The sequence below is a fragment of the Scyliorhinus torazame genome, chromosome 12, assembly GCF_047496885.1.
Source record: "Scyliorhinus torazame isolate Kashiwa2021f chromosome 12, sScyTor2.1, whole genome shotgun sequence".
Taxonomy (NCBI): Eukaryota; Metazoa; Chordata; class Chondrichthyes; order Carcharhiniformes; family Scyliorhinidae; genus Scyliorhinus; species Scyliorhinus torazame.
The window spans coordinates 21375456-21381455 of record NC_092718.1 but is presented as its reverse complement, the minus strand read 5'-3'; the positions used below and the strand labels follow the sequence as shown (position 1 = coordinate 21381455).

General features: G+C 46.4%; 1 long non-coding RNA gene across 2 annotated transcripts in view; it reads right to left on the bottom strand.

Moving 5' to 3' along the window:
- Window positions 1-4644: 4644 nt before the first annotated feature.
- Window positions 4645-6000, bottom strand: part of LOC140387149 (uncharacterized) — a 115878-nt gene continuing 114522 nt past the window's right edge. For both annotated transcript variants that reach the window (XR_011933739.1, XR_011933740.1), the window contains exon 3: window positions 4645-5089. This is a non-coding gene — a long non-coding RNA (uncharacterized lncRNA). The remainder of the gene's footprint in view (window positions 5090-6000) is intronic.

The following is a 6000-nucleotide window of genomic DNA, read 5'->3' as shown; positions in this document are numbered from 1 at the left end:
GAATTACACCTGAGGTCACACTTTAATTTTCCTGCTCTGCAGCTTACTCTCGGATAGCTGTAATTACAGCATATCTGTGCCAGTATCGAACGGCCTGAAATCGACCACAATACCTTGTGTTGGAAAGTGTCCTAGAATCTCTCCTTCTGCTCTGTACTGGAAACAGCAACCCCGGTTTACTAAATTGGCAAATATGTTTTGTCCATCCTGCTTTTAGTTATCCAAGCTAATTTCAGAAGTAAATATCGCACAAAGAAATGGAGTTTGCGTTTCGGGTTAAGGACCTTTTTCCAGTTCTGACAAAAGATCATGGACCTGAAACGTTAACTTTGTTTTCCTCTCCACAAACACTGTCTGATCTGCTGAGTACTTCCAGCACTTTTTATTTCAGATTTCCAGCATGCCCACAGGCCTTTGCCTGACAAAGAGGCTGTTTTCCTCCCTGCATCTCCAGAAAATGTTAACTCTTGCTCGGGTGCTGTTCCTTGGTGCCTCATGTTGGGACCTCTTGCGTGAGGGCAGGACAATGAGCATCTGTTAGCTCTCTGTCAATGAGAGGTATCACCGCCAAGCTCACTCTTGTTCTCATTGATCGTCCGCGCAAGTACCCTCCAAACAATTGTGAGGCTCACCTCTGAAAGTTTTGCCTTGGCAGCTCTTCAATGGAAGGCCTCATTTGGTTCCATTTTTAAAATCCCTCATCATGGGCGCGATTCTCCGCCGGTGGGTTTATCAGTTGCACTGGCAGCGCACCCACACCCGGGGGTTTCCCGGCACCGTGGCGCGGCCACAGTGGGAAATCCCATTGGCAGGTGGCGGGAACGGAAATCCCGCTGCCGGCGAGGGCACGCCACCGAGGAACATGCGGCTGGAGAATCCACAGAACTTCCAGACTGGCCGGTACCGGCAGGCGAGTTCCCAGCATTTCCACTGGGTCCTCGTTTAAAGAGCCCTATTTGGGGATGGGGGCTGGGTGGACGTGAAGGTGCAAAGCGAAGTACCACCCCGCCGAAACTCTGACCCAAGGAGGAAAATCCAGGCCCTGATCTCAGCTGGGAGTATGAGCTCACAATCGACCTGGGTGCCCCTTGGCCTGGGTTGCTGCCCTCATTCGCCACCTCCCAACCTCCTCTGGATAGTACAGCACTGGGCTCAGACCAGAGAGGCAGGTTTGAATGTGACACATTTTAACAGAAGGACCTTTGTGACATGCCAGTTCACCTTGGAGACATGCTGCAGATGTGGGTAACTGTGCAAAAGAACAGGGAGAGGCCATTCAATTAGGTTTGCTCTGTAGCTTAACACCATCTTCCTGCCTTGTTTCTGTAACCCTTAACATCTTTGCCTAACATAGTCCCTTGACAGCTTCCATTTCCTCTTCCTCCATGTAGTGACTCTTGTATCTGAAAGAAACTCAAAGCGCCTTGGGGATGAAAGGAAGGAACAAAGTTAATGACAGAGGAAAGTGATTTTAATAGATGATAAATTAGGTGAGATCGAATCGGTGTTGCTGCACAGTACAAAGCAACACAGGGGAATGATATGATGTCATGTGATCCCAGGTCAGAACTGGGTTCCCATATTGGTTGCCAGTAGCACTGTGTGTAAATAATACAGTGAGGAAATGCTCAAGCTTGTGATTGATCTTATCACTTGTGCTGAAATTACAGTGAAGACGTGGGTGATTAGTGGTCAGGGTTGACTATTACTGAGTCAGACACAATGGAACAATCTGTGGTACTGTGCTTATAGTAACAAACCTTAGTGTGAATTGCTGCTAGCCATTCCCCTTGCACACCTCCATTTTCCTCCTAGAGGAGGAAACGTCGGCAAGCTAGTTGCCTGTGGAAGGCATCGTGACCTCGGCTGAGGTTGCCCCCGATTTTGGACTGGGGAACCTCGAATGCCTTAAGGCCTCTAACACACAGGCATCTGAGGGCAATTATAAAAGCTCAATCTACGGTCAGCCATTTTAGTAGCGCTGCCCAACACAGACAACCATATCCACCTTTGTTTCTTCCCAACGCTGGAAGTTGAAAATTAATTTTTTTTGCGGGTCCTTCAGCTTGAGAGTTTGCTATGTTCCTTTTGCCTTGAAAAACACAATTCAGCCATGATCGCTAATCTCTTATCAGCATTGCTATAAGGAGAGTTTTATCTGATTTTTTTTAATACGGCGAGCAGAGCCAATATAATCAGCTGTGAAATGGGATAGGAGATAGTTATCTGAGACTATTCTACACATACTTGGCAGGGGTGATAGATTGCCCTGCGATATCTGCAGCTAGGAAGAAAGTCGATAGCTGACAGAGTGAAATACTCAATCGCTGTCATTGATCGACTTGTCAGACACTTAGAATGCAGCTGACACTCCACAGTACAAGTCCGACATCCGAGCTCTTTAACCCTTGGAGGGCTGACTCCAATTCGCACCTCGGGGGGACTGAGTTACGGCGTAGTCATGGATTCGTGCTACCGGAACAGTCATCTCTTCTTTCTTAACGCTGATTAAAAATAGCCCAGGAACGTATCGGGTTTCAGCCCTGGGTCTGATCCAATGCAAATCCTGCTCTAATCGGGAATTAAGCTGCCCTAGTTACATTTTGAAGTGTACTTTTCCGGAGACTTTCACGGCTTTGGTTTTAGGCCCATAGATAGCTAATTAATCTGATTCAACCAGACTGATCATGGGTGGGGGGGCGGGAGGGGGTGGAGAAGAGAAGGCCTCTTAGCCCCTCGCACCTGTTCTGCGATTCAATTCCGTCATAACTGTTCTGCATTTCAACTCCCATGTTCACATCTTTCTTCCACATCTCCATATCCCTTGATAATAACAAAAATCTTTCAATCTCAGTCTTGAACACTTCAATGGGCCTTGGCATCCCCAGCCCAATTTGAGGGTTATAATACTCTTAATTTGTGTCAAAAATATCTCTTTATTTTGCTCATGTATTGTCTCGCTCTACTTTTACATCTTGTTCTGGACACCCCCATTAGAGGATATAATCGTTTTGTATCAACCCCACTTAGTTAACACTTCAGACTACTGTAGGGGACCCCAATTCTCTTTTTTTGTTGTGGTTAGGATTTGGACAGTATTTATTGGCCAGTGCTCCTTGGTCTGATGTCATTAAAAGTCTTTGGCCTTCTCTGGAGGTTTTCCCGAGTTTCTGGCCTTTTCTCCAGAGTTTCAACAGATGATGGTCAGGTGGACAATCCGACACTCCACCTCCAAGAATCACCAATATAAGGCGAAACTAGACTCACACACAGGGCGTACCGTGGAAAGGTGGGAGTTACCTGTCCTTAAGGGGATAAGGTTTTTATAACAATCTGGCAGCCTTTGGTGCAACAGCATATTGGTTATATTACAGAATTACTGTAATTAATTCTGTATTACTGGCTATATTACTAGTTACCCAGAGGCCCAGACAAATGATCCAGAGAAATTAGTTTGAATCCCACCACAGCAGCTGAGGAATTCAATACAATTAATTAAATACATCTGGAATAAAAAGCTAGCCTCAGCAATGGTGACCAGGAAGACACCAGATTGTTATAAAAACCCATCTGGTCCACTAAGTTCCTTCAAGGAAGGAATCTTTCTTGCTTCCCCAGGTCTACTCCGTACGTGTCTCCATGGCCACAGCAATGTGGTTGACTCTTGAATACCCTAGCAATCACTCAATTGTATTCACCATCGTCTTCTTGAGGTCAATTTGGGATCGGCAATAAGTGTTGGCCTCAGCAGCAACAGCCTCATCCCCTTTTTTAATACATTAACGGGGTTTAGGCATTGCCGGCAACCTGGAATCAATAAAATAAAAACTCCCCGGTTATCAGTCCAAAAGCTATGGTGATTATTGATGGAATTTTCCAGCCCTTCCCGACACCGTTGATCTTCCGGACCCTTGGATGGCAACCTCCCCCGGCGAAAAAGGCCTTTGACGTTGGGGGGACTGGAAGATGCTACCACCAGCCAATTGAAGGCCGCCTCCGCAGCCGCAAAACACGCTGCCGGGGGCGGGGAGGGGTGGTGTAGGATTCCCACCAATTCACTTCATTTCCATAACTTGGCATGGCGCGAGTTTGAACCAGGAGCCGATAGCAAGACAGTGGGCAGGAATGGGGGGAAGATGCAAAGAGGAGGCAGTGCGAAATTGCTCTACACCAGTAGTGCAAAACTGGTTCATAATCAGGGCAAGGAGGTTTGCCTGAGTAGCTTCAGAGAAGAACACCGAGGTCGGGGTAGGGTGGGCAGCACGGGGTAGGGGTTGGGGAGAGGGATGGGGGTGTTGGGGAGGTATAGAAGAGGAAAGTTCGCAGAATCATAGAATCATAGAATTTACAGTGCAGAAGGAGGCCAGTCGGCCCATCGAGTCCGCACCGGCCCTTGGAAAAAGCACTACACCTCCGATCTATCCCCGTAACCCCACATGACCTTTTTTTTGGACACGAGGGGCAATTTAGCTCAGTCAATCCACCTAACCTGCACATCTTCGGACTGTGGGAGGAAACCGGAGCACCCGGAGGAAACCCACGCCGACACGGGGAGAACGTGCAGACTCCGCACAGACAGTGACCCTAGCTGGGAATCGATCCTGGGATCCTGGAGCTGTGAAGCAACTGTGCTACCGTGCTGCCCACAGTTAAGTAAGAAATAAACCAAAAAACCAAGAAAAGCTTAGAAAGACCTGACTTTGATCTTGAGAATGGAAACATTTTAGTGGTGCTTCACAACTTTCCATTTCACATCTGAATCCTGCAGCTAGAAATAAAGAATGTGATTGGTCACTTCCAAGTGTCATCAGAAATCAAACCTTTCTGACCGTTCTTTAAACATGTGTCCCATTTTCACTGAGCAGAACTTTAGATTATCCTCTTTGGCTGAATGATTGCAGAACATTCTTTTTTATTTGAAACAAATCGAGAAATGTAATAAATCGCTCTTCAATTTAAATGTTTGAATTGTTTTTTCTGACATTGTGAAAATCTCCAGCAACACACTTCATTGATCCTTGTATTGATTCCCACTTGCAGTGGATCTTTCACCATTCGCACTCAAACGTAGGGATGATCACCAAATTCCCTGGAAATCAAATGAGGAAAACAGAATTTTAGGCAACAATACTCATTGTCCCCACTTCATAATTTTTGGGCCCCAACATTTTGCCAACTCCTGTTGGAAAGGACGGCATGGTAACACAATGGTTAGCACTGTTTCTTCACAGCTCCAGGAACCCGGGTTCGATTCCCAGCTTGGGTCACTGTCTGTGCGGAGTCTACATGTTCTCCCCGTGTCTGCGCGGGTTTCCTCCCACAAGTCCCGAAAGACGTGCTGTTAGGTGAATTGGACATTCTGAATTCTCCCTCTGTGTACCCGAACAGGCGCCGGAGTGTGGCGACTAGGGAATTTTCACAGTAACTTTGTTGCAGTGTTAATGCAAGCCTACTTGTGACACTAATAAAGAGTCTTATTATTATTATCTAACCAAATCGAAAAAGTCCCTTTCCCAACCCTTTCCTGAACACGTGCAAAAAACGTTTCCAACTTTAATTAAACTTTCAATAACCTCTATCAATTCGTCCCTGAATTCTTGCCCAGATGTGGATCTCTTCTACTCTGCTCCCAACCTGGAAAGTGGTCAGAGATGTTTTGCTACATTAATGGTGCGATGTAAATGCAAGTTGTCGTTAAGTTAAAATCAAAATTTGAGTAAAATTTATGCCATTTGTTATGCATTTGCCAATTTGCTGTATTTCTTACACCTTATTTACTTCAAGAGCACCTGCAAGGATGACACTTCTTTGAAGTCTACAGTTTTAGTTACAATCCTTTAAAATGTCTCACTGGCAAGATTACTGCACACATGGGGCAGGGTTTCCGGCCCCCCCTGCCGGCAGAATCTTCCGGAATCGTCGAACGGAATACCCTGTGGCGGGTCTCCTTGCGGCGCAGCAAGCAAGCCATGCAAAGTGCCATAGACTTAGGCGAGACCA